The sequence below is a fragment of the Pongo pygmaeus genome, chromosome 20, assembly GCF_028885625.2.
Source record: "Pongo pygmaeus isolate AG05252 chromosome 20, NHGRI_mPonPyg2-v2.0_pri, whole genome shotgun sequence".
Classification (NCBI taxonomy): Eukaryota; Metazoa; Chordata; class Mammalia; order Primates; family Hominidae; genus Pongo; species Pongo pygmaeus.
In genome coordinates, this window is record NC_072393.2 from 7,762,936 (window position 1) to 7,786,883 (window position 23,948).

General features: G+C 48.6%; 1 protein-coding gene across 2 annotated transcripts in view; it reads left to right on the top strand.

The window, feature by feature from the left end:
• LOC129020766 (C-type lectin domain family 4 member M-like) overlaps positions 1–23,948 on the top strand; it is a 38,299-nt gene that overhangs the window by 9,229 nt on the left and 5,122 nt on the right. The window contains exons 1-8 of one of the 2 annotated variants that reach the window (XR_010124970.1): positions 7,276–7,506; positions 16,015–16,116; positions 16,459–16,590; positions 16,695–16,735; positions 16,936–17,026; positions 17,329–17,763; positions 17,874–17,984; positions 18,603–19,068. The gene's annotated coding sequence lies outside the window, so the exon portion shown is untranslated. Of the gene's footprint in view, positions 7,507–16,014; positions 16,117–16,458; positions 16,591–16,694; positions 16,736–16,935; positions 17,027–17,328; positions 17,764–17,873; positions 17,985–18,602; positions 19,069–23,948 lie in introns of those variants that run through there. The other variant, XR_008495898.2, reaches the window with a different exon arrangement.

Here is a 23,948-nt window from a genome sequence, read left to right on the forward strand (position 1 = left end):
GTTAAAACCACCATGCTAATTAGTAAGTATTTGAGGGGGAGGTGATACTTTGAGGTTATGGATCTGCTGTAACTCGGCTCTTGCCTCATCAGAGGAAAGAATTCATCCAAGAAGAATAAGACAGAAAGTGAGACTGAGGCAAGTTTTAGCAAAGGAGTGAAAGTTTGTTAAAAAGTTTTACAGCAGGAACAACAGGAAGTAAAGTATACTTGGAAGAGGGCCAACCAGGCAACTTGAGAGATTGAGGTGCTCAGTGCGACCTTTGATTTGGGGTTTAATATGTTGGCATGCTCTGGAGTTTCGCATCTCTTCTCTTCTGATTCTTTCTTGTTGAGATGGAGTTTTGTTCTTGTCGCCCAGGCTGGAGAGCAATGGCACAGTCTCGGCTCACTGCAGCCTCTGCCTCCTGGGTTCAATCAATTCTCCTGCCTCAGCCTCCTGAGTAGCTGGGATTACAGGCACCTGCCACCAATGCCCAGCTAATTTTTTTGTATTTTTAGTAGAGACGGGGTTTCACCATGTTGGCCAGGCTGGTCTCAAACTCCTGACCTCAGGCGATCCACCCTCCTCGGCCTCCCAAAGTGCTGGGATTATAGGCGTGAGCCACCGCGCCTGGCCTCCCCTGATTCTTTCATTGGGGTGGGCTGTCTGCGTGCGCAGTAGCCTGCCAGCACTTGCGGGGGGCGACATGAACAGTGTATTTACTGAAGTTGTGCACGTGCTTATTAGAGGTGTTTTTCCCTTGCCAGTCGAGTGGTCCTAGAGGAAGGTCATATACCAGATAAACTCCACCCACCAGGCACGGTGGCTCACACCTGTAATCCCAACACTTTGGGAGGCCAAGGTGGGTGGATCACTGAGGTCAGGAGTTCAAGACCAGCCTGGCCAGCATGGCAAACCCCCGTCTCTACCAAAAATACAAAAATTAGTGGGGCATGGTGACACGCGCCTGTAGTCCTGGCTACTTGGGAGGCTGAGGTGTGAGAATCGCTTGAACCCAGGAGGCAGAGGTTGCAGTGAACTGAGATTGTACCACTGCACTCCAGCCTGGGAAACAGAGCGAGACTCTGTCTAAAAACAAACAAACAAACAAACAAAACTTCTACGGATTGCCTCTTGGTGCGCATGCTGACTTGCCCAACTCCTGAGATCTTATTGGGAAGCTGCCAATCACCAGCTCCAGGTGTTTTCTGTCTATTGGGAGCCTGCCTTTCCCTAGGAGCAGCGGCAACCAATTATTTCAGAGAAACGGTTTAACAACCACCTGATCATCACCTTGTAGCAGGGGGGCGTCTCCCACCAGGCTCACATCGGCCTACCTACCTATTCCCTACTCTAAATGGGGAGACTGGGCCAGGCGCGGTGGCTCATGCCTGTAATCCCAACACTTTGGGAGGCCGAGATGGGTGGATCACGAGGTCAGAAGATCGAGACCATCCTGGCTAACACGTGAAACCCCATCTCTACTAAAAATACAAAAAATTAGCCAGGCATGGTGGTGGGTGCCTGTAATTGTAGCTACTTGGGAGGCGGAGGCAGGAGAATTACTTGAACCCAGGAGGCAGAGGTTGCAGCAAGAAGATATTACGCAAGTGTACTCCAGCCTGGGCGACAGTGTGAGACTCCATCTCAAAAAAAAAAAAAAGTCCGGGCGTGGTGGCTCACACCTGTAATCCCAGCACTTTAGGAGGCCTAGGCAGACGGATCACGAGACCAGGAGATCAAGACCATCATGGCTAACACGGTGAAACCCCGTTTCTACTAAAAATACAAAAAATTAGCTGGGCGTGGTAGCGGGTGCCTGTAGTCCCAGCTACTCTGGAGGCTGAGGCAAGAGAATGGTGTGAACCCAGGAGGCGGAGCTTGCAGTGAGCCGAGATCGCGCCACTGCACTCCAGCCTGGGTGACAGCAAGACTCCGTCTCCAAAAAAAAAAAAAAATGGGGAAGGGCTGAGCTTTGGAGAGTGCCAAGACATGGTGATAGCTGAGATTCTTTGTGGCCCTCGAAGAAATAGTTTTCTTCCGCTTGGGAGCAACGTCAACCCTGTTGAGGCAAGGAAGAGAGTATGAAAACACAAAAAGGGAGATTCTGTAGTAGAGAAACCTGGCAGATACCACCTTAACCAAGGCTAGCAGTGTCAATAAAAGGCATGTTCACGTGGATATCATACACACACCCCCACAGGATGTGACTAGAAAGGCACCTAGCCTTTGTGATATTCTTTTTTTTTTTTTTTTTAGATGGAGTCTTACTCTGTCACCCAGGCTGGAGTGCAGTGGCTGGATCTCAGCTCACTGCAACCTCCACCACCCAGGTTCAAGCGATTCTCTGGCCTCAGCCTCCCAAGCAGCTGGGATTACAGGTGTGCACCACCACACCCAGGTAATTTTTGTATTTTTAGTACAGATGGGGTTTCACCATGTCGGCCAGGCTGGTCTCAAACTCCTGACCTCAGGAGATCTGCCCACCTCGGCCTCCCAAAGTGCTGGGATTACAGGCATGAGCCACTGCACCTGGCCTGTGATATTCGTAACTCCAAACTAACAACCTTGCTCTAACCATTGGACAACACTAGAAAAATCCAAATCAAGGACCATTCAATACATGCTTGATGAATGCTCTTCAAATGTGTCAATATCGTGAAAGACAAGAAACCTGTCAGCATTTGCAGGAGATACAGGAGAAGCGATGACTGATACGAGCTGAATTGTGTCTCCCAACAACTTCATACATTGAAGTCCTAACCCCCAGTACCTCAAAATGTACTTGTATTTGGAAATAGGGTCTTTGTAGAGATGACTAAGTTAAAATGAGGTCATGAGAGTGGATTCTCACCCAATATGACTGGTATCCTTTTTTTTTTTTTTTTTTGAGACAGGGTCTTGCTCTGGCGCCCAGACTAGAGTGTGGTGGCACAATCTCAGCTCGCTGCAACTTCCGCCTCCAGAGTTCAAGCGATTTTCCTGCCTCAGCCTCCCAAGTAGCTGGGATTACAGGCGTTGCACCACCATGCCCAGCTAATTTTTGCATTTTTTAGTACCTGTTGATCTCAATCTCCTGACCTCAAGTGACCCTGCCGCCTCGGCCTTCTCAAGTACTGGGATTACAGGCATGAGGCACTGCGCCTGGCCTATGATGAGTGTCCTTCTAAAACGGGGAAATATGGACACAGACACATACAGAGGGAAGACAGCTGAAGACACCGGGAAGAGGGAACAAGACATAAACCAAGAAGAGACACCTGCAGTGGATCCTTCCCCCACAGCCCAGAAGGAAGCAACTCTGCTGACACGTTGATCCTGGACTTCCAGCCTCTAGAACTGGGACAGAATGGATTTCTGTTATTTAAGCTCCCCTCTCCCCAGCCAGTGGTGCTCAGTCACTGCCACCAGGCAAACTCCATCAGTGCCTGAATGCAGTGTGGGATCCTGGATGGGATCTTGCCACAGAAAAAGGATACCCATGGAAAAACTAGTGAAATCCGAATGAGGTCTGTAGTTTCTAGTTCAGAGTATTGCACCAATATTAATTTCTTCATTTTGACATACGTGCAATGGTAATGCAAGATGTTAACATTGGCCGGTTGCAGTGGCTCACGCCCGTAATCCCAGCACTTTGGGAGGCCAAGGTAGGTGGATCATCTGAGGTCAGGAGTTCGAGACCAGCCTGGTCAATACGGTGACACCCCATCTCTACTAAAAATACAAACATTAGCTGGGCATGGTGGCACCTGCCTATAATCCCAGCTACTCAGGAGGCTGAGGCAGGAGAATCGCTTGAACCCAGGAGGCGGATGTTGCAGTGAGCCCAGATCGCATCACTGCACTCTAGCCTGGGCAACAGAGCAAGACTCTGCTTCAAAAAAAAAAAAAAAAAAAAAGATGTTCACATTAAAGGAAGGTGGGCAAAAGATATAGAGAAGGCTCTGTACTATCTTTGCAACTTATCTGTAATCTAAAATGATTGCAAAGTAAAAAGTTTGAAAAAAGACTCAATAAACCTATTTAGGATTCCACTCTTTAGGATTCCACTTATATGAGCTACCCAGAGAAATTTATAATGAAAGAAAGTAGAGGCCGGGCGTAGTGGCTCATGCCTATAATCCCAGCACTTTGGGAAGCCAAAGTGGGTGGATCACGAGGTCAGGAGTTCGAGACCATCCTGGCCAACGTGGTGAAATCCCGTCTCTACTAAAAATACAAAACTTAGCTGGGCGTGGTGGCAGGCACCTGTAATCCCAGCAACTCGGGAGGCTGAGGCAGGAGAATTGTTTGAACCCAGGAGGTGGAGGTTGCAGTGAGCCGAGTTCGTGCCATTGCACTCCAGCCTGGGTGACAGGACGAGACTCCATCTCAAAAAACAAAAAAAGAAAGAAAGAAAAGAAAAGAAAAAGAAAAAGAAAGCAGAATGATGATTACCAGGGACTGGGGAGAAAAAGGAATAGAGACTTAGTGTTTCACAGGGACAGTGTTTTAGTTTGGAAAGTTGAAAAATCTTGGAGATGGATGGTGGTGATGGTTATACAACAATGTGAATGAGCTTAAGCCCACTGAACTGTCACTGAACTGACCACTTACAAATGGTCAATGTTATGTTATATATCGTTTGCCACAATTTTTAAAAAGCCCTATCAAAAAATCTATTTAGGATTTTTATTGGGATGAGCATTTGTTTTACTCTAGGATTTTTTTTTTTTTTTTTGAGACAGAATTTCATTCTTGTTGCCCCCAGGCTGGAGTGCTATGGCACGATCTTGGCTCACCACAACCTCTGCCTCCCTTGTACTTTTAATAGAGATGGGGTTTCTCCATGTTGGTCAGGCTGGTCTCAAACTCCCGACCTTAGGTGATCCCTGCCTGCCTTGGCCTCCCAAAGTGCTGGGATTACAGGTGTGAGCCACTGTGCCTGGCCTACTCTAGGATTTTTAGGATGTAGGAAACCCCTTCAATGATTAGGAGAGACAAGAGGTGGAAATAAAAGTTGTATTACTTAGGGGTCCTGGGAAGGGAGGGCATGGCACTTCCAGAGGCCACACACACACATATATACACACACACACAGGTCAGGGAGAGCTTTTGCAGGGAGACAGAGGGGAAGCAACCAGTGTGACAATGCCGTGATTAGGTCCAGGGTGTTATCCATACAGGTTTCCCTCAGGGAGTTTTAATTGGTAGGTTTCATGGAAGCAGGCGTGAGTCTCAGGAGGTCAGGCTGTGATTGACAGGTGGTCACTGCACCATATCTGCAGTCAGTGTAAGATGTGGATGGGTGGTGTGGGGGCCTGCAGAGCCAATCAATAGGCTGTGTCCAGCTGCCCCATAGGCAGGTGGTCATTGGGGGGAAGTTGGATAAAGCAGATCTGGATCAACCACATTGAGGAACTAGGAGCAGGTGGGGAACTGGAAACTGTGTCAAGGCTGACTGAGCCCTGTTTTTGGAAGGAGAGTCAAACATATTCAGAAAGAGGCTGATGCAACACAAATTAGAGGAATTCACTACAGCATTCGATTTATAAATTCATTTTGGAAGAAATAGGCTTTCTGAAATACTGTGTTTTGGGGGGAAACTCATCCAGTGTCTTTCTTTATTCAGATCTTAGTTAAGCATAAGAGCTTTACCCATATTCTTCTTATGACTATTCGTTAATGTTTAAAAGCTTTTCCTGCCCTGTGAAGAGGGTTTGTTTTCTCCTGCGTTTGCAAATACTTGTTACTTCAACCAAACAAAGCTGCTCCTTTTATAGAGAAATCTTGCTGTGAGCTCTAATTACTCCAGAAGTTAAGCCTCTAGAACTTCCTAGATACGTGATTATGGCTTCAAACTACAGTCAACTTTGACTCTTGCTTTCAATATTTATAGGTCTTATTTATTTATTTATTTATTTATTTATTTATTTATTTATTTATTTCTCTGTCTCCCTCTTTTTTTTTTTTTTTTTTTTTGAGACAGAGTCTCGCTCTGTCGCCCAGGCTGAAGTACAGTGGCGCGATCAAGACTCACTGCAACCTCCGCCTCCCCGGTTCATGCCATTCTCCTGCCTCAGCCTCCCAAGTAGCTGGGACTACAGGTGCCCACCACCATGCCCGGCTAATTATTTTTGTATTTTTAGTAGAGACGGGGTTTCACCATGTTAGCCAGGATGGTCTCGATCTCCTGACCTCGTGATCTGCCCACCTCAGCCTCCCAAAGTGCTGGGATTACAGGCGTGAGCCACCGCAACCAGCCTTTTTTTTTTTTTTCTTTTGAGACAAGGTCTCGCTCTGTTGCCCAGGCTGGAGTGCAGTGGCACAGTCATGGCTCACTGCAGCCCCAAACCCCCAGGCTCAAGTCCTCCCACTTCAGCCTCCCAAGTAGCTGGAACGACAGATGTGCACCACCACACCCAGCTAATTTTTGTATTTTTTGTAGAAACGGGGTCTCCCTATGTTGTGGAGGCTGGTCTTGAACTCCTGGGCTCAAGCAGTCCCCCCACCTTGACCTTCCAAAGTGCTGGGATTCACAGACGTGAGCCACTGTGCCTGGGCTTCTTTTTATTTTCTTACTGCATTGGGAAAACAGCAAGAGGGCCATCTTTATTTTGTTCTTGACTTTACCAAATGCAGTTCTCATATTTAATTATTAAGGAGTTTCTGTAGGATTGTGGAAATTGCCCCTTATCCCACCAGTATCAGGCAGCTAGGGGCTGTTGTAAACAAGTACCATGAACTGGGAGGCTCCAAACAATGCTAATTTATTATCTCACAGTCCTGGAGGCCAGAAGTCTGAAATCAAGGTGTCAGCAGGGCCATGTTCCATCTGGACCATGTAGGGGAGAATCCTTCCCTGCCTCTCCCTAGATTCTGGTGATTGCCTGTTGGGAGCCGAAAAGGCCAAAGGGATCGTGACCAACTCAGCATTCCACCGGAGGCTGATGATCAAACAGCAAACTGTTTACCATGAACGCAGGATGTGGGCAAACTCACGACTGTGCCTACTGCCAGAAGGTTTGCTGAGGGCAATCACTCCCTGACACCACGCTCACTAGGGTTATCTACGGGACATCTAGAGCCTATTGCTCGAAGAATGCAGTCTTGCAAGCCTGCTGTAAATCAAGCCTCTGACTGACAACCACTCCCCGTCCCCATCTTCTTTATCCAATAAAATGCAAAGGGGTCTAAAGCTCAAGGTACTTGCTCACTAGAAGCAAGGAGCCCCCCGACCCTTTCTTCCAAATATACTCTTTTTTCTTTATCTTTATTCCCATAGTCGTCATCCTTTGTTCAGTCCAACAGGGATAGAATCTCTGGCAAAGTGGCGACCCAGAACAGGGACTTGAGGACGTTGCAAAGTGGCATCGGAACACAGGGACCTGAGGATGTGAACGAAGACGGTCGGCTGGAGCAGAGGAACCGAAAATGACAAGATGAATGGGGATCCCGGGACGAGTCTGCCAGCAGCGGATATAGGGTCAGTGCCCTAAAGGGGTACTGATCAGTGCCCTAAAGAGGTACTCGGAGCGATATAAGGTCAGTGCTCTAAAGAAGTACTGGGAACGGGAAGTTTTCTGAATCAGGGTAAGATGGGGCAGAATTTGTCTGTTGAAGAAAAACATTATGTGCAGTTGCTTAAAGTTCTGTTGAGACGGTCTGGAGCTCAGGTTAATTCGCAGACACTAACCAACCTCCTGCAGAAGCCACAAATGGTTATTAACGCATCACCCATGGTTTCCACAGGCAGGCACTCTTGATGTGGAAAATTGGGACAGAGCAGGAGAAGGATTAAAACAGGCTCATCAAAAAGGTCTTAAAGTTGATTCTTCTGTTTTCTCTACTTGGAGTCTAATTCGTACTGTACTTCTGCCATTATCTCCTTATTATTCTGCGGGACAGCAGGCTGAGTCTAAAAATCTGAAAGAATCTGTTGTCCCACCCACAGCTTCAATTGAAAATAAAAAACAGGAGAGGGAGGATAAAAATTGGCCTATATCGCCTCCTCCAATTGCAGAAACATCTGTGCCGCCTCCTTCGGTAGCAGAAATAGAGACCCCAATACAAAGAATTTTACCCTCTGCTGCCATAGCTGGAGAGCCCTTAGGACCTTGTGCTTTTCCTATTTCCGTAAGGCCCAATTCAAATAATCCACAGCAGTTTATTCATGAACACACCCCACTAGAGTTTAAGTTGTTGAAGGAATTAAAAACCAGTGTAGTTCATAATAGGGTACAGAGCCCATTCACTTTAGGATTGCCAGAATCTGCATTTGGTGCTATGCACCTTCTACCCTTTGATGTAAAACACTTGGCTCGAACTTGCTTGACTGCTAGTGCATATCTGACATGGAATTTAAATGGGCAAGAAGTGTGTACAGACCAGGCTAGACAGAATCGTGCTGCTGGACACGGAGACATTGCAGAGGATACGCTATTGGGTAATGGCCCTTATTCAGACCTGGAACATCAAATGGAACTAAACGCGCCTAGGCCACGATTCCTGAAGAGGGAGTCCCAGTACAATCCTTTTTACCTATCATGCAAGGGTCACAGGAGCCCTGTGCGCAGTTTCGTGCAAGATTACAAGAGGCAGTGAAGCGTCAGATTCCTCGTGCCACTGCTACAGAAGAGCTAACCTTAACTTTAGCTTTTGAGAATGCAAACGCAGATTGTAAACGTGCACTGGCACCCGTGAGGTGTACTAAAAACTTGGGAAATTTTCTCAGAGATTGTCAGGATGTAGGAACTGAGCTTCATCGCTCTGCAATGTTAGCGGAAGCAATGGCTGATTTAGTAGCTGACAAATCTAAAAGGAGCCAAGGATTAAGCCCTAAAGTGGGAAAATGTTATAATTGTGGAAAAACTGGACATTTTAAAAAAGAACGCCGCCAGATCTCGGGACAGAAAAGACCTTATAATGCAGTACCCCCCTCAGTGGAAAAAACGCCAGGACTTTTATTTACTTTTATTTACCCAATAAAATGTGAAGGGCTCTGAAGCTCAGGGCCCTTGTTCACTAGAAGCAAGGAGCCCCCTGACCCCTTCTTCCAAATACACTTTTGTCTTTATCTTTATTCCCGCATTTGTCATCCTTTGTTCAGTCCAACAGCGATTGAGGTCGGTGACAGTTGCCGACAACCTTTGGCATTCCTTGGCTTGTAGGCCCTTTGCTTGACTCTCTGCCTCTTTTGTCACATAGTTTTCTTCCCTCTTGCCCTTTTACATCATCTTCTCTCTGTACCTTTCTCCTCTTCATATAAGGACATAGTGATACTGGATTAGGGGCCACTCTCATGACCTTACCATAATGTAGTCACATCAGCAAAGACCCTATTTCTTGGCCGGGAACAGTGGCTCACATCTGTAATCCCAGCACTTTGGGAGGCTGAGGCAGGTGGATCACCCGAGGTCAGGAGTTTGAGACCAGCCTGGCCAACATGGAGAAAACCTGTCTCTACTAAAAATACAAAATTAGCTGGGCATGGTGGTACACGCCTGTAATCCCAGCTACTCAAGAGGCTGAGGTAGCAGAATCACTTGAACCCAGGAGGCAGAGGTTGCAGTGAGCCAAGGTCTCACCACTGCACTCCAGCCTGGGCAACAGAGTGAGACTCCATTTCAAAAAAAAAAAAAAAAAAAAGACCCTATTTCCCAATTTTAAAGGTCTCATTCACAGATACCAGAGGTTAGGCATTCAGCGTGTCTTTTAGTGACACTAAACCCACTAAACCCACTAAACCACGGTCATCTTTATTTGTTCTTCATTTTACCTAAAATGTTTCTCATATTTTAGTATTATGTAAGATATTTCCGTAGGATCCTGGAAATTACCACTTCTCAAATTAAGAAAGCTTTATTCTGTTCTTTCTTTACTAAGCATTTATTTTTTGTGCCTGTCTTCATTTTTAAATGAATAATGGGTGTTGAATAGATATATCTCATAAATATAATGTAGAGAGGACAAAAACAAGTTACGGAAAAATATAGACCATGTGGTAACATTCCTGTAAAGTTTTCAGATGTGCAAAACAAACCAACATAGGTCAGGCATGGCAGCTCATGCCTGTAATCCCAACACTTTGGGAGGCTGAGGTGGGTGGATCACCTGAAGTCAGGAGTTCAAGACCAGCCTGACCAATATGGTGAAACTCCGTCTCTACTAAAAATACAAAAATTAGCCAGGTGTGGGGGCGTGTGCCTGTGGTCCCAGCCATTCAGGAGGCTGAGACAGAAGAATTGCTTGAACCTGGGAGGCGGAGGTTGCAATGAGCCGAGATCGTACCACTGCACTCCAGCCTGAGTGACAGAGTGAGACTTCTTCTCAAAAAAAAAAAAAATCCAAAATATTGTCCTTGGGTACATGCATAACTATTTTAAATAGGATAAACACCAAGTTTGGGAGGTCGGTTACCTTGGGGAGGGGAATAGGAGCAGGGTGGGGTACAAGGGACCTGACCTCCACTCTATTCGTTATGATTTGTTACGTGATGATGCTTTACTTTTAAGGTGATCTGAAATACGTGAAGATGTCAAAACTTGAAAAAGCCAAGTGAAAGGCATAGCGTTTATATTTGTTTCTACATACCTCTTTGCATGCTTCATAATAAAAAAGCAAAGCCAAAATTCACAGCGACAACCAATGTGCCACATGCCCTTTGCAGTGGGCTGGCTTCCCTGGTTACAGCAACCTTCTCATCTCTGCAGAGAATGGAAACCAGAGTGGTCATGGCCTTGGAGCTGAATCCTGTGAATTTCACCTTCTTCCCACATTCGCCCAAACCTCTTGTCCCTGCTCTTCAGGTCCTTGTATGATGTGACCCCAGCTGACACCCTAGCCCCAGATGACTGCCCCTGAATTAGTCTCAGCTTCTCCAACCTGTTCCCTTATCCTCTATTCTTGCGTCTGTTGATACCGTATTGAGAATGTTCTTTAATATTATTTATCTCCTCTGGAATAATTCTGACTCCTTCTTCAAGCATCACCTCCTCCAAGAAGCCCTCTCAGATCCTCCAGGCTCAGCCAGTGTCTCCAGTGGTCCTCACAGTCTCCTGTACTTCCCAGGCTCATCATATTGTTTTCAAATTCCCTGGTTACATGTTCCCCACCTGCCTGAGAAACAGGCCTCCCTTCCTTGTCCTGGGCCAGGGATAGAGGTGGAGGTCTGCTGCCTCCTTCTAGGACCTCTCTTCCCCTCTCAGTTACCCTGCAGCGAGGTCTGGGCACAGGACATTGATGGGCAGCCTTCTGGCTTCCTCACTAAGCTGGACAGTTCCGCCTGGCTCGCCAAGGCAGCTTCAGCCACAGGTGTATCCCGCAGAGCCCCTATCTCCCCAATAAGGTCTGACGAAACACTGCCATCTAAATCCTTTCCCCAGAACACATTCCGATGGTTGCCCTGGACAGAGATTGTGCAATCCTTGCAGTTTTTCTGATTTCCTCCCATTGAGCACCTGTCCCTGAAAGCCTCAGAATGAAGAGGGTGTGCCTTCCAAAAAGTTCTGCCCTATGGTTAAGCCTGCTGCTAAGTCAGCTTTCAGTGCCTGTTGACATGGCTCCATTTCTGATGATGAAAGCAAGATGAGTCAGATGGTTTGGGAACAAGGGAACTTCTAGAAAGAAGAGTCTAGGAAGCTAAGTTTTGTTAACCCTTCAGCATCTCCTAAGCATTGCTAACTTTTAATGTTTCACTCTTCCTCCTCCCTCTGTACCATAGACATCCATTCTGATGTGTTTGATACATGCCCTTGCATTAGTTTTTTAAGGAAAATACGCTTACATTTGCCTTTCTTATTGCTATAAATTTATGGGATACAGGTTCAATTTTATTGCAAGCATAGATTTCATAATAGTGAAGTCATATCCTTAATGTTTATACGTACTTGGAGTGTGAGTGTGTGTGTGTGTGTAATTGAATCAAATCATTTCTGCTTCTCCCAGCTCTAGGCTACTGAGAATCTGGACTGCTGCTGCCTGTACAATGAGTTTATTACGATTTGTTTCATGTGTGTACTCACCACATTTTACTTACTCTTTGCCTGCTCGGGGGCTTGTAGGTTACGCCCAGCTCTGCTACTGTAAAAAACACTGTGCTGAACATCCTTGTAAATGCCCTTGGAGAAACCTTCTCTAAAAAGTATCTCTTTTTAAAATATCAGAGGGTGTATGCCACCTGCATTTCACTACATACTTCCAGACTGTTTTCCAAATTACTGAACTAATTTATACTTCCACTAGCAGTGAGCAACGGTTCCCACTTCCTCACATCTTCACCAACACTTAATACTATGCACCTTTTTAATGGTTGCTATTTTAATTGGTATAAGGTGGTACCTCATTATTTTTTCTACAATTAAGTAGACATTAAGCTTCCCTGAAATATGTGCTCAATCTTTGGCTTCTTCTATGAATTGCCTTTTCATTCCTCTGGCCCATTTTTCTGTTGATTTTTGTGTGTGGGTGTTTCTTTGTTTGTTTTGTTTTGTTTTTTGTTTTGTTTCTTGAGACAGAGTCTTGCTCTGTCACTCAGGCTGGAGTGCAGTGGCACAATCTCAGCTCACTGCAACCTCCTCCTCCCAAGTTCAAGCGATTCTCCAGCCTCAGTCTCCTGAGTAGCTGGGATTACAAGTGTGTCCCACCACACTTGACTAATTTTTGTATTTTTAGTAGAGATGAGGTTCCACCATGTTGGCCAGGCTGATCCTGAACTCCTGACTTCAAGTGATCCACCCACACCAGCCTCCCAAAGTGCTGGGATTACAGGCATGAGCCACCATGCTCAGCTGTCTTTTCTTTTTTTTTTTTTTTTTTTTTTTAATTTGCAGAAGTATTTTTGCATATTCCTGAATAAATTGCTTTTTTTATTTTATAAGCAGCAATTATCTCCCCCCGTCTGCTACTCACCTGTTAATTCTATCTACTATGTCCTTGGTTTAACAGAGATTCTTAATTTTGATATAGTCAAATATATCTTTTCTTCTCCTTTGCTATGGGATCAACTTCAAGAAGTTTTTCTCAAATCTAGGCCACAAAGCCAAGTGCCTACTTTTTCTTCAATTAGCCTAACAGTTTTGTCTTTTATCATTAGCTCTGAGATGCTGATGAATTCCAGAATTGCATATGTTGTAAAGGAGGAGTTTTTCCTCCATATACTGAACTAGTTTTCCCAAAATCTTGTTCTACATAATCCAATTGTATTATATTCTTTCCATTTAATCTAGTTGCCTCCTTCTAAACCAACACCACACTATTTTTTAAATTAATGTTTTATCAAAATATGATTTACAATCTGGTAGGGCGAGTCTTCCTATATTAACTTTTTTCCCTAAAGTGGCTTATAATTCATAAAAAATTTATTCCTCCACATAAATTTTAGGATAAATTTGTTAAGGTCCTCAAAGAAATTGAGCTGGAATTTATATTTAGTTTGTAGTTAATTTGTAGATTAAATTGTGAAGGATTGGTACCTTTATGGATCTTTTTTGTTTTTGTTTTTGTTTGTTTACTTTGAGATGGAGTCTCACTCTGTCACCCAGGCTGGAGTGCAGTGGCACAATCTCGGCTCACTGCAATCAACCTCCGCCTCCCAGTTCAAGCAATTCTCCTGCCTCAACCTTCAGAGTAGCTGAGATTACAGGCGCCCACCACACCTGGCTAATTTGTATTTTTAGTAGAGATGGGGTTTCACCATGTTGGCCAGGCTGGTCTCGAACTCCTGACCTCAGTTGATCCACCTGCCTCAGCCTCCCAAAGTGCTGGGATTACAGGCGTGGGCTGCTGCGCCTGGCTGGCCCTTTTATGTTAATTCTTCTGACCTCTGGAAACATTAGCTATCTTTATCTAAATCCTTTTTATAGTACTCTCTAATTGAATTTAAATTTTTTTCTCTGCAAATGTCTTGTGCATTTTTTTTTTAATTTTATTTTACAGAGTCTTCCTCTGTTACGCAAGCTAGAGTGCAGTGGCACTATCATAGCTCACTACAGCCTGGAGCTCGAACTCCTGGGCTCAAGTTATTCTCCCACCTCAGTCTTCAGAGTAGCTGGGACTACAGGCGCATGCCACTACATTTGACTAATTTTTGTATTTTTTGTAGAGAGGAGGGCCTCACCATGTTGCCCAGGCTGGTCTTGAACTCTTGGGCTCAAGCAATCTACCCGCCTCGGCCTCCCAAAAAGCCAGGATTACAGGCATGAGCCACCGCACTTGGCCTCTGGTGCATTCTTTATTGATTCTTAGATACACAATAATTTGAGTTGCTATTTTAGAGGCTTTATTTTTCATTAACTTTCTAGTTTGTTGTTTCTATTAATTTTAGTAATATAATCACTATGTGCAATGCTCTTTGTAGTTGCAATCTTTACATTTATTCTTCTATGTAGGTGATAATGTTTTTTTTTTTTTGAGGCAGAGTCTCGCTCTGTCGCCCAGGCTGGAGTGCAGTGGCGCGATCTCAGCTCACTGCAAGCTCTGCCTCCCGGGTTCACGCCATTCTCCTGCCTCAGCCTCCCGTGTAGCTGGGACTACAGGAGCCCGCCACGACGCCCGGCTAATTTTCTTTGTATTTTTAGTAGAGACGGGGTTTCACCGTGTTAGCCAGAATGGTCTGGATCTCCTGACCTCGTGATCCGCCCGTCTTGGCCTCCCAAAGTGCTGGGATTATAGGCATGAGCCACCGCGCCCGGCTGGTGATAATAATATTTTAAAATATCTGGCACATGGCAGGTATTCAATGTTTGTTGAAAGAATGCATGAGCATTGAGAGTTTTTAATGAACCTGAGATGGTTCTGGGTAGACATGCGTAACTTCATTGTTTCTCGGTGTTTCTTTGAGAGAAGCCCCCTCACTGTACTCTTTTCAGGGTTGGTAAAAGAAAACTGGGGCTTCTAGGCTGGCCGCGGTGGCTCACACCTGTAATCCCAGCACTTTGGGAGGTCAAGGAAGGCGGATCACCTGAGGTCAGGAATTCGAGACCAGCCTGTCCAACACGGTGAAACCCCATCTCTACTAAAAATACAAAAATTAGCCAAGCGTGGTGGCACGCACCTGTAATCCCAGCTACTCGGGAGGCTGAGGCAGGAGAATCGCTTGAACTTGGGAGGCGAAGGTTGCAGTGAGCCGAGATTGCATCACTGCACTCCAGACAACAGAGGGAGACTCTGTCTCAAAAGAAAAAAAGAAAAAGAAAGTTGAGGCTTCCTGAAGCTACACACTGCACACCCCCATCCGCCACCCACCGAGTGGTAGAGTCCTGCAGCTCAGCAGACCACCTCCTCAACAAAACCTCTGTTTGCTCTCTTCTGGCACAGAGGAACAGAATCAAGGTCAGGTTCAGACCCAGCCTCTGAGAAGGGACCTGAACTGGCCTTGGGGGCTTTCTCAGGAGCCAGCAGGGGTTACAATTTGGTCGGCTTCAGTGTGTCCCTCTCAGGCGGAAACCCAGTCCCAGGCCCATAAGAGAGGGGTCCAAGCTCCAAAGAGAAGCCTCCAGCACCAGCCTGGGGATGGAGCTGCAGCCACGAGGCCCGGGAGGCTGGAACTACCTCTCCCTGAGCCCAGCTCAGCCCAGAAAGGGCCCAACCCTGTGATTGGTCCTTGGATCCCTGTTGCCAGGAATCCAGGCCAAGAAAATGAGAAGGAGGGAAGAGAGTGCGTAGGTCCAGTGAGGAAGAGAGTGAAATTTGTTATCTCTGCCCAGGACGGGGTGCCTGCACCGCCATAGACACCACCAGGTACAGCAAGTGGGGCGGCAGCTCCGAGGAGGTCCCCGGAGGTATGAGCAAGGAGACTGCCTCATCTCTGCCCCAGTGTCTGGGTTTGATGGGGGAGGGAAGGAAGAGCCAAGATGGGCCGGAGTCGTGGGTGCAAGAGAGACACCACAGGCCACAGAGCCAGTTGGACCAGGGTCCAATTCCAACTCTGCCACTTGGAAGCTGTGTGACCATAGGCAAGTTACTTAACCTCTCTGAAACTCAGTTTCCTGGGAGGAACCCAGGCCTCCAGGACTCAGTCCTGGGGGACCCAGCATGCCGTCTTTGTTCTGCCAGGGCACTGGGGACGCTGGGTGCACTGGAGCCCGAGACCCCTCTCATGGCTGTCCTGGTCGCCAGTCCTGTGGGCTGTGATTCTGAGTATCCTGTTGTCCAAGGGTGAGTGACCCTCAGTGGGGAGGGGTTGCGTCCGGCCCCCCTGGGGACACAAAAACCCCCATTGCATGGCGCACCAACTGCGCCCTGGCGTCCTGCTCGCGTCTGAGCGTGAGCAGAGTGTGTGTACATCTTTGGGCCGTTTGCAGTCACGCGTGTGCACATGGTGTGCACGTATGTGTGCGAGTCCCCGCGCGTTTGTTTCCCGTCGGCGTGTGTACACATCTTGTGCGCTATATGCCTGCCCGCCCGCTCAGTGGTCCCAAGTCGGGGGACCCCGCACCCCCCGGGCAAGGGAAGGATTTCCGAGACCCTGGAGTTGCCTGCAGGAGCCTCTCTCCGCAGCCTCCACGGAGAACGCGGCTCTGCTCGGCTGCCAGGACCTGCTGAGGACAAACGGTGTGTGCAGAACCAGGCGCCTGGGCCCCCGGGGCGTGCGCGGCGGGAGCGTCTGAGACCCGGGAGATGGAGTCTCGAGTGCGTGGGGGCCCTGTAGTCCCTGAGGCTGGCCCCGGGGTGGGGCAGGGAGTCCCCTGAGTCCTCCCAAGTGACCCGGCGTTTTGGGATGGGGGTCGTTCCAGCCTCGAAGCAGACGGCGGCGCTGGGTGCCCTGAAGGAGGAGGTGGGAGCCTGCCACAGCTGCTGCGAGGGGGCGCGGCCGAGGCTATGGGCGCAAGGGTGGGGTCTTGTGGCCGGGATGGGAGGGGGGCCGGGGGCGAGGCCTGGGGCGGCTGGGGCGAGGCGGGCTGGTCTCCGAAGTCCCGCCCCATCCTCGCCGCCCTCGCCCCTCTCACCCCGCGGCTCCCACGCTCGGGGACGCAGGCGCTGCTGCAGACCACGAGCGCGGAGCTTGGGGAGGCGCAGGCAAAGCTGATGTAGCAGGAGAGCGCCCTGCGGGAACTGCGTGAGCGTGGTGAGGGCCCGACGCGACCCCAGCCCTGAGCCCTGGCCGCGTCCCCCGACCCCGACCCCGTCCTGAGTGCTGACCCCTGACACTGATCATGCACCCCGTCCTGACCCTGACACTGCACTCTGACCTTGACTGCCACTCCTAGCGCCGGCCACACCCAGACCCTGCCCAGTTGTAACCGTCCTTGACCCTGTGCCATCCTGGTGGCTGGCATCAAGGGTACAATGACCACGGACAGGGGTCCTGACCTTTAGCTAGTCCTGACCTTGAGCCCAACCAAAATCCCCATTCCCTTGACCCCGCAGTGACCCATGGCTTGGCTGAAGCCGGCAGGGACCGCGAGGACGTCAGCACTGAGCTGTACCGGGCGCTGGAGGCCGTGAGGCTGCAGAACAGTGAGGGTGAGGGGGGATAGGAGGGGGGGCGGTGTAAATGGACCCTGCCCGTGTGCGTCGCCGGACCCCCTCTTTGACCTTGGCCTGGTCCTGTGGCTCCACCCCTGAGCCCGTGGGGCCAAACCCCTACCCCCTGCGTCCTCTTGGTGCGCTCTCCCTGAAAGCACTCGACCTCTCTGACCCTCGCCACCCTGCGGGTTCCTGTGAGCCGTGCCCCACGTCGTGGCTGCCCTTCGGGGACTCCTGCTACTATTTCTCTGTGCCGAAGACCACGTGGGCAGAGGCGCATGACCACTGCGCCGATGCCAGCGCACATCTGGTGATGTAGGGAGCCTGGAGGAGCAGGTGCGCAGGAGGAGGTGGCGTTCACCCGAGGGGGCGTGGCCGGGCGGTGGGGCGGCGCGGGAGGGGGCAGGCGCGGGAGGGGGCAGGCTCAGGTGTCTCCTCCTTTCTAGGACTTCCTGAGACACTAGTGCCCTTGAATACTGGATCGGCCGCAGGGCCGTGCAACACCTGCGCAAGGTTCAGGGCTACTCGTGGGTGGACGGAGTCCCACTCAGCTTCAGGTAGGGGAAGGGCTCCTGGTGAAACCTGGGGGCCACAGGTTAGACTCTAGAGGACATGTTTTGAGGCCTAGGTGGGCGGATCACTTGAGGTCAGGAGTTCAAGACCAGCATGGGAAACGTGGCGAAACCCCGTCTCTACTAAAAATACAAAAAATTAGCCGGGCGTGGTGGCACACGCCTGTAATCCCAGCTAACCCAGGAGGCTGAGGCACGAGAATCGCTTGAACCCAGGAGGCAGAGGTTGCAGTGAGCCGAGGTTGCACCACTGCACTCCAGCCTGGGAGACAGAGTGAGACGCCGTCTCAAAAAAAAAAAAAAAAAGACATGCTTTGGCCAGATCTCAGGGACCCCTTGGTTGGGGCTCCATGCTTAGGGATGGGCAGGCCGGACCCTAGGAAGTGTCCTTGGGTTAAATTCTGGGCGTTAGTAAGTTATATCCCAGGTGTATGCTCAGGTTAGACACTTGGGGTGTCTAGTGTAGACCCAAGCAATAAACAGGCTAGAGCCTGGGAAGGAAGTGGGGGCCCCGGGTCCATCCTCAGCCTAGATTCCCAGCAACATCCCCCACCATTCAACCGCTGCAGCCACTGGTTACAGGGGGAACCCAATGAATCTTAGGGGTGCGAGGCCTGTGTCATGATTCTGGGCATGGGGCTGTGGATCGACCCACCACGTGATGAGAAAGCTGGCGGGATCTGTGAGAAGAGGCACGGTGCTGACCCTGCCCGTTGCCCCAGAGCCATGCCCAGTGCCCAAAGGGGTGCTGTGCTGGGCTCCTGGAACCCACTGCCAAGGATTTTCTTTTCCCCATCCACCACTGCTGAGAACCAATCAGCCAGGCCCAGCCCTGTCCAGTGCCTGCGCTCTGGGACCTCTGCTCTGACCTCATGCAGACCTAACCTAACCTTCACTGGCTCCAAAATCTCCACTTCTGGACCCCAGTGGTCTGACCCCACCTCTCCCCCTAGCCAAGGTCAGGCAACTGAGCAATGGAGCTATTTGCTTTTCCTGCATTTTCCCGCAAAGGGGAAAATGGTACTTCCTGCAAAGCTCTCTTTGCAGCCTGGGGGAGCATCAATAAAGGTTTGAGAAATGGATCCAGACTCCTGGCTCTGGTGAGCTCTTATTTATTTATTTATTTATTTATTTATTTATTTATTTAGAGATGGAGTCTCACTCTGTCACCCAGGCTGGAGTGCAGTGGCACAATCTCAGCTCACTGCAACCTCCACCTCCCAGGTTCAAGGGATTCTCATGCCTCAGCCTCCCAAGCACCTGGGATTACAGGCGTGTGTCACCATGCCTGGCTAACTTTTAATTTTTTAGTAGAGACAGGATTTCACCATGTTGCCCAGGCTGGTCTCGAACTCCTGGACTCAAGTGATCCATCTGCCTCAGCCTCCCAAGTAGCTGGGATTAGAGGCATGCACGACCCCACCTGGCTCATTTTTGTATTTTTTATAGAGATGGGGTTTCGCCATGTTCCCCATGCTGGTCTCAAACTCCTGGGCTCAATTGATCCACCTACCTCAGCCTCCCAAAGTGCTGGGATTACAGGTGTGAATCACCACGCCTGGCCCTCTGGTGAGCTCTTCTAAGCTTCATCCCAGAAGCCCTGGTATGAACCTCGTGAGTGACCCCTGACCTCTCTAAGTGACCTCATAGTCCTATGATGCTTCCAAACCCAGTGGGTAACCTGCACTAGGCCAGGAGGGCTTGAAGGTAGGGGCAGTTGCCCACTCAGCACTGTTAAAATTCCCAGCCCCCTGGCACAGAGTTTGGTTCAGAGGGTGCTGGGGACACAGGAATGGGTCAAACCCAGTCCTTATTCCCAGGACCTCCACATTCTGGTCTAGCTGGGCACAGGAACAATGTGATCCGTGATTTAACAGATGAATGCATGGAGCGGGTAGCTGATGGGTATGGGGGAGCCACTTTTTGTTGGGGTCCAGCCTCAACACTACCCATAGGTACCCAAAGTCCAGTGGTGACGAAGGAATGAGAAAAGACAAATTAAGATTTTAGGCCGGGCACAGTGGCTTATGCCTGTAATCCTGGCACTTTGGGAGGCCAAGGTGGGTGGATCACGAGGTCAGGAGATTGAGACCATCCTGGCTAAAACGGTGAAACCCTGTCTCTACTAAAAATACAAAAAATTCGCCGGGCATGGTGGCAGGCGCCTGTAGTCCCAGCTACTCGGGAGGCTGAGGCAGGAGAATGGCGTGAACCCGGGAGGCGGAGCTTGCAGTGAGCCGAGATTGTGCCACTGCACTCCAGCCTGGGCGACAGAGTGAGACTCCGTCTCAAAAAAAAAAAAAAAAAAAAAGATTTTAAAGCTGGTCCAGGGGGCCAGTTGCCAGAGTGAAGGCTGCAAATCTCCCAGAGCTCTGGTTGCCTGATAATTTATTGAGAACAATCTTTTGATCTAAGAAGCGGCTGGTACGGGATGAAATCGTGAAGGAGGGGGAGCGAACGTCATTGGAAAGATCTACAGCAGTCGCAGTTATATGAATTTCCTTTAAGCTAAAAGTATATGTCTAACTACGAAGATAATCTTTAACTTATCAGGCTGCAGCTGGTGGGGACTGGTTTTACAAGGAGCCAGGATGTCTGGTCACGTTCCAATGCTTCAAGGGAGTTTTTCAGCCCAGAGCATTCTGTGTAAAGCCGCAGAGCAGGTCATGCTCTCTGGCCTGGGAACTTAATGGCTTGGGGAGATGATTCTCCTCAAGGGCCCCCTGCTGTGGGGACCAGCCCCACAGGGTCGGTGGGTTTTTCTCCCCGTGTGTGGAGATGAGAGATTGTAAAAATAAGGACACAAGACAAAGAGAAAAAAGACAGCTGGGCCCAGGGGACCACTACCACCAAGACACGGAGACCGGTAGTGGCCCCAAATGCTAGGCTGTGCTATTATTTATTGGATACAAGACAAGGTGGCAGGGTGAGCCATCTCCAGTGATAGGTAACATCACGCGAGTCATGTGTCCACTGGACAGGTGGCCCTTCCCTGTTTGGCAGCCGAGGTGGAGGGAGGGAGAGAGGGAGAGAGAGAGAGGAGACAGCTTATGCCATTATTTCTGCATATCAGAGACTTTTGGTACTTTCACTAATTTTGCCACTGCTATCTAGAAGGCAGAGCCAGCTGTACAGGATGGAACATGGAAGCGGACCAGGAGTGTGACCACTGAAGCACAGCATCACAGGGAGATGGTTAGGCCTCCGGATAACTGCAGGCAGGCCTGACTGATGTCAGACCCTCCACAAGAGGTGGTGGAGTAGAGGCTTCTCTAAACTCCCCCTGGGGAAGGGAGACTCCCTTTCCCGGTCTGCTCAGTAGCAGGTGCTTTTTCCTTGGCATTGATGCTGCCAGTAGACCACGGTCTGCTTTGCAACGGGGCATCTTCCCAGATGCTGGCATTACTGCTAGACCAAGGAGCCCTCTGGTAGCCCTGTCTGGGCATAACAGAGGGTTCACGCTCTTGTCTTCTGGTCACTTCTCGCCATGTCCCTTCAGCTCCTATCTCTGTATGGCCTGGTTTTTCCTAGGTTATGATTGCAGAGTGAAGATTATTATAATATTGGAATAAAGAGTAATTACTACAAACTAATGATTAGTGATACTTATATACATATCTATGATCTGTATCTAGTATAACTCTTGATATTTTATATATTTTATTACACTGGAACAGCTCGTGCCCTCGGTCTCTTGCCTCGGCACCTGGGTGGCTTGCCGCCCACACCCTACAGTTTTCCATAGGTGTCCTACACAGGGACGACTGACTAAACTGGCACCCCATAAACCTTTCCACCAGCACTTGTCCCTCCCCCCCTTTTTTTTAATTAATAACCACCATTGCTGTCATGACTTGCTTGTGGTGTCTGGCTTCTCTCCCAAGGCATCTTCCTCATCTGTAGACTAAAAATAAACAGCATAGACAAACACAAATTAAAGCAAAGTTTGCAGCAGTTGATCTTCCAACGGTTTTAATCCATTTCAGAGGATTCAGGTCAGAGAGCCCATCAACGGTTCCATTAGAGACATCAACACCAGGTAAGAGAGTTAAGTGGGCTTGAGATGCCTCAAAAACTTGTTCCTTTAGTTTTACTATATCCAGTGTTAAATTTTCCTTTTTTTCTCTTTTTTTGGGACAGAGTCTCTCTCTGTCGCCCAGGCTGCAGTGCAGTGGAGCGATCTCGGCTCACTGCAAGCTCCGCCTCCTGGGTTCATGCCATTCTCCTGCCTCAGCCTCCCGACTAGCTGGGACTACAGCCGCCCGCCACCACACCTGGCTAATTTTTTGTATTTTTAGTAGAGACGGGATTTCACTGTGTTAGCCAGGATGGTCTCGATCTCCTGACCTAGTGATCCACCCGCCTCGGCCTCCCAAAGTGCTGGGATTACAGGCATGAGCCACCTTTCCCTCTAAATGGTGTTTAACCTTATCCCAATGAGGCACAGAGGCATTATAAGACTGAGGAGTAATGCAAAAATCAGAAGTATTCCAATCACCCTGCATTTGTATTCTGTCCTCCAAGTTCATAGTTCGATCCCCCATCCATAGTACTGTTTGATGAAGATCGTTAATTTGATTAGCTATTTTTTTTATCAATTTGCGTCTGCATATTCCAAAGCTTGGAAGAATTCTTTTGCTACTGGTTAACATAATCAGCAGTTTGAACAGACGAATGTAAAGCAACACCTGCAGCTGCAGCCGTGGTGATAACAGCAATAATGCCCACGATTATTGCTATAAGAGTAAAAATAAATCTCTTTGTTCTGTTTAACATTCCCTTTAGAATTTCAGTTACTATGTGTATAGAAGGGGAGGCTTCCCAAGGTCTATTAAGGGAAACAGGAATCCAAACTCCCTCTTGGGCTCTGACAAGCAAGATACTATTATTCTCATCAATTGTAGAATCAATGCAAGTGAAAAGATGACAGTCAAGACATGATATAGTTTGAGAATCAGGTAGAATATTGATTTGTCCTACTACCAACATAAAAGGAGGTTTAACACAACCCTGTAATGGGGCTGTCCGATTGGAGGTCAAAGCTACAATAAATTGAAGTTTTTTACTACGGGTTTATTTTTATTTATTTATTTATTTATTTTTGAGACAGAGTCTCACTCCGTCGCCCAGGCTGGAGTGCAGTGGCGCCATCTCAGCTCACTGCAAGCTCCACCTCCCGGGTTCCTGCCATTCTCCTGCCTCAGCCTCCCGAGTAGCTGGGACTACAGGCGCCCACCACCATGCCCGGCTAATTTTTTTTTTTTTGTATATTTAGAAGAGACGGGGTTTCACCATGTCAGCCAGGATGGTCTCGATTCTCCTGACCTCGTGATCCACCCACCTTGGCCTCCCAAAGTGCTGGGATTACAGGCGTGAGCCACCGTGCCCGGCCGGGTTTATGTTTTATATTCTCCTTTCCAAATCTGTACTGGGTTTGGACCATCATTAATTTCCACAGTTCTGGGTGTTCTGGGCCTATTATTGGATCAATCATTTTAGGGCGTGGAGGAGCCATACTGCTGCCTTCCCAGAAGATAGGAAAGTCGCCTTTTATTCTATACTTTTGGGTAGGTGCCTCTTCGTAATAGTCAACTGGGAAGCCGCGCTCTTGACATCCCTTGGGCCGTCCAGTACAGTTTACTGCAAATCGCCCCTTAGGGGTCCAGTCAATGACGATTCCATAGGAATTATTTTACATTACCACAGCACTATTTGCAATGCAATCTTCCCAGGCCAGCTCCTCAGCTTTCTTAGACCATACTGTCAATTGTTCTGGGCATTTTTTCTTTCTTGGTCTAAATTGATTAGTAAATTAGCTATACGATAGGAATTTCCTGAGGATATGACTTTAGTTTCAGATTGAAAGCTCCTTCCACTGACTATATGAATAGAGGCCTCTGATCCATTATGTGCAGGGATATAAACCATCCAGCTTTGTTTGTCATAATC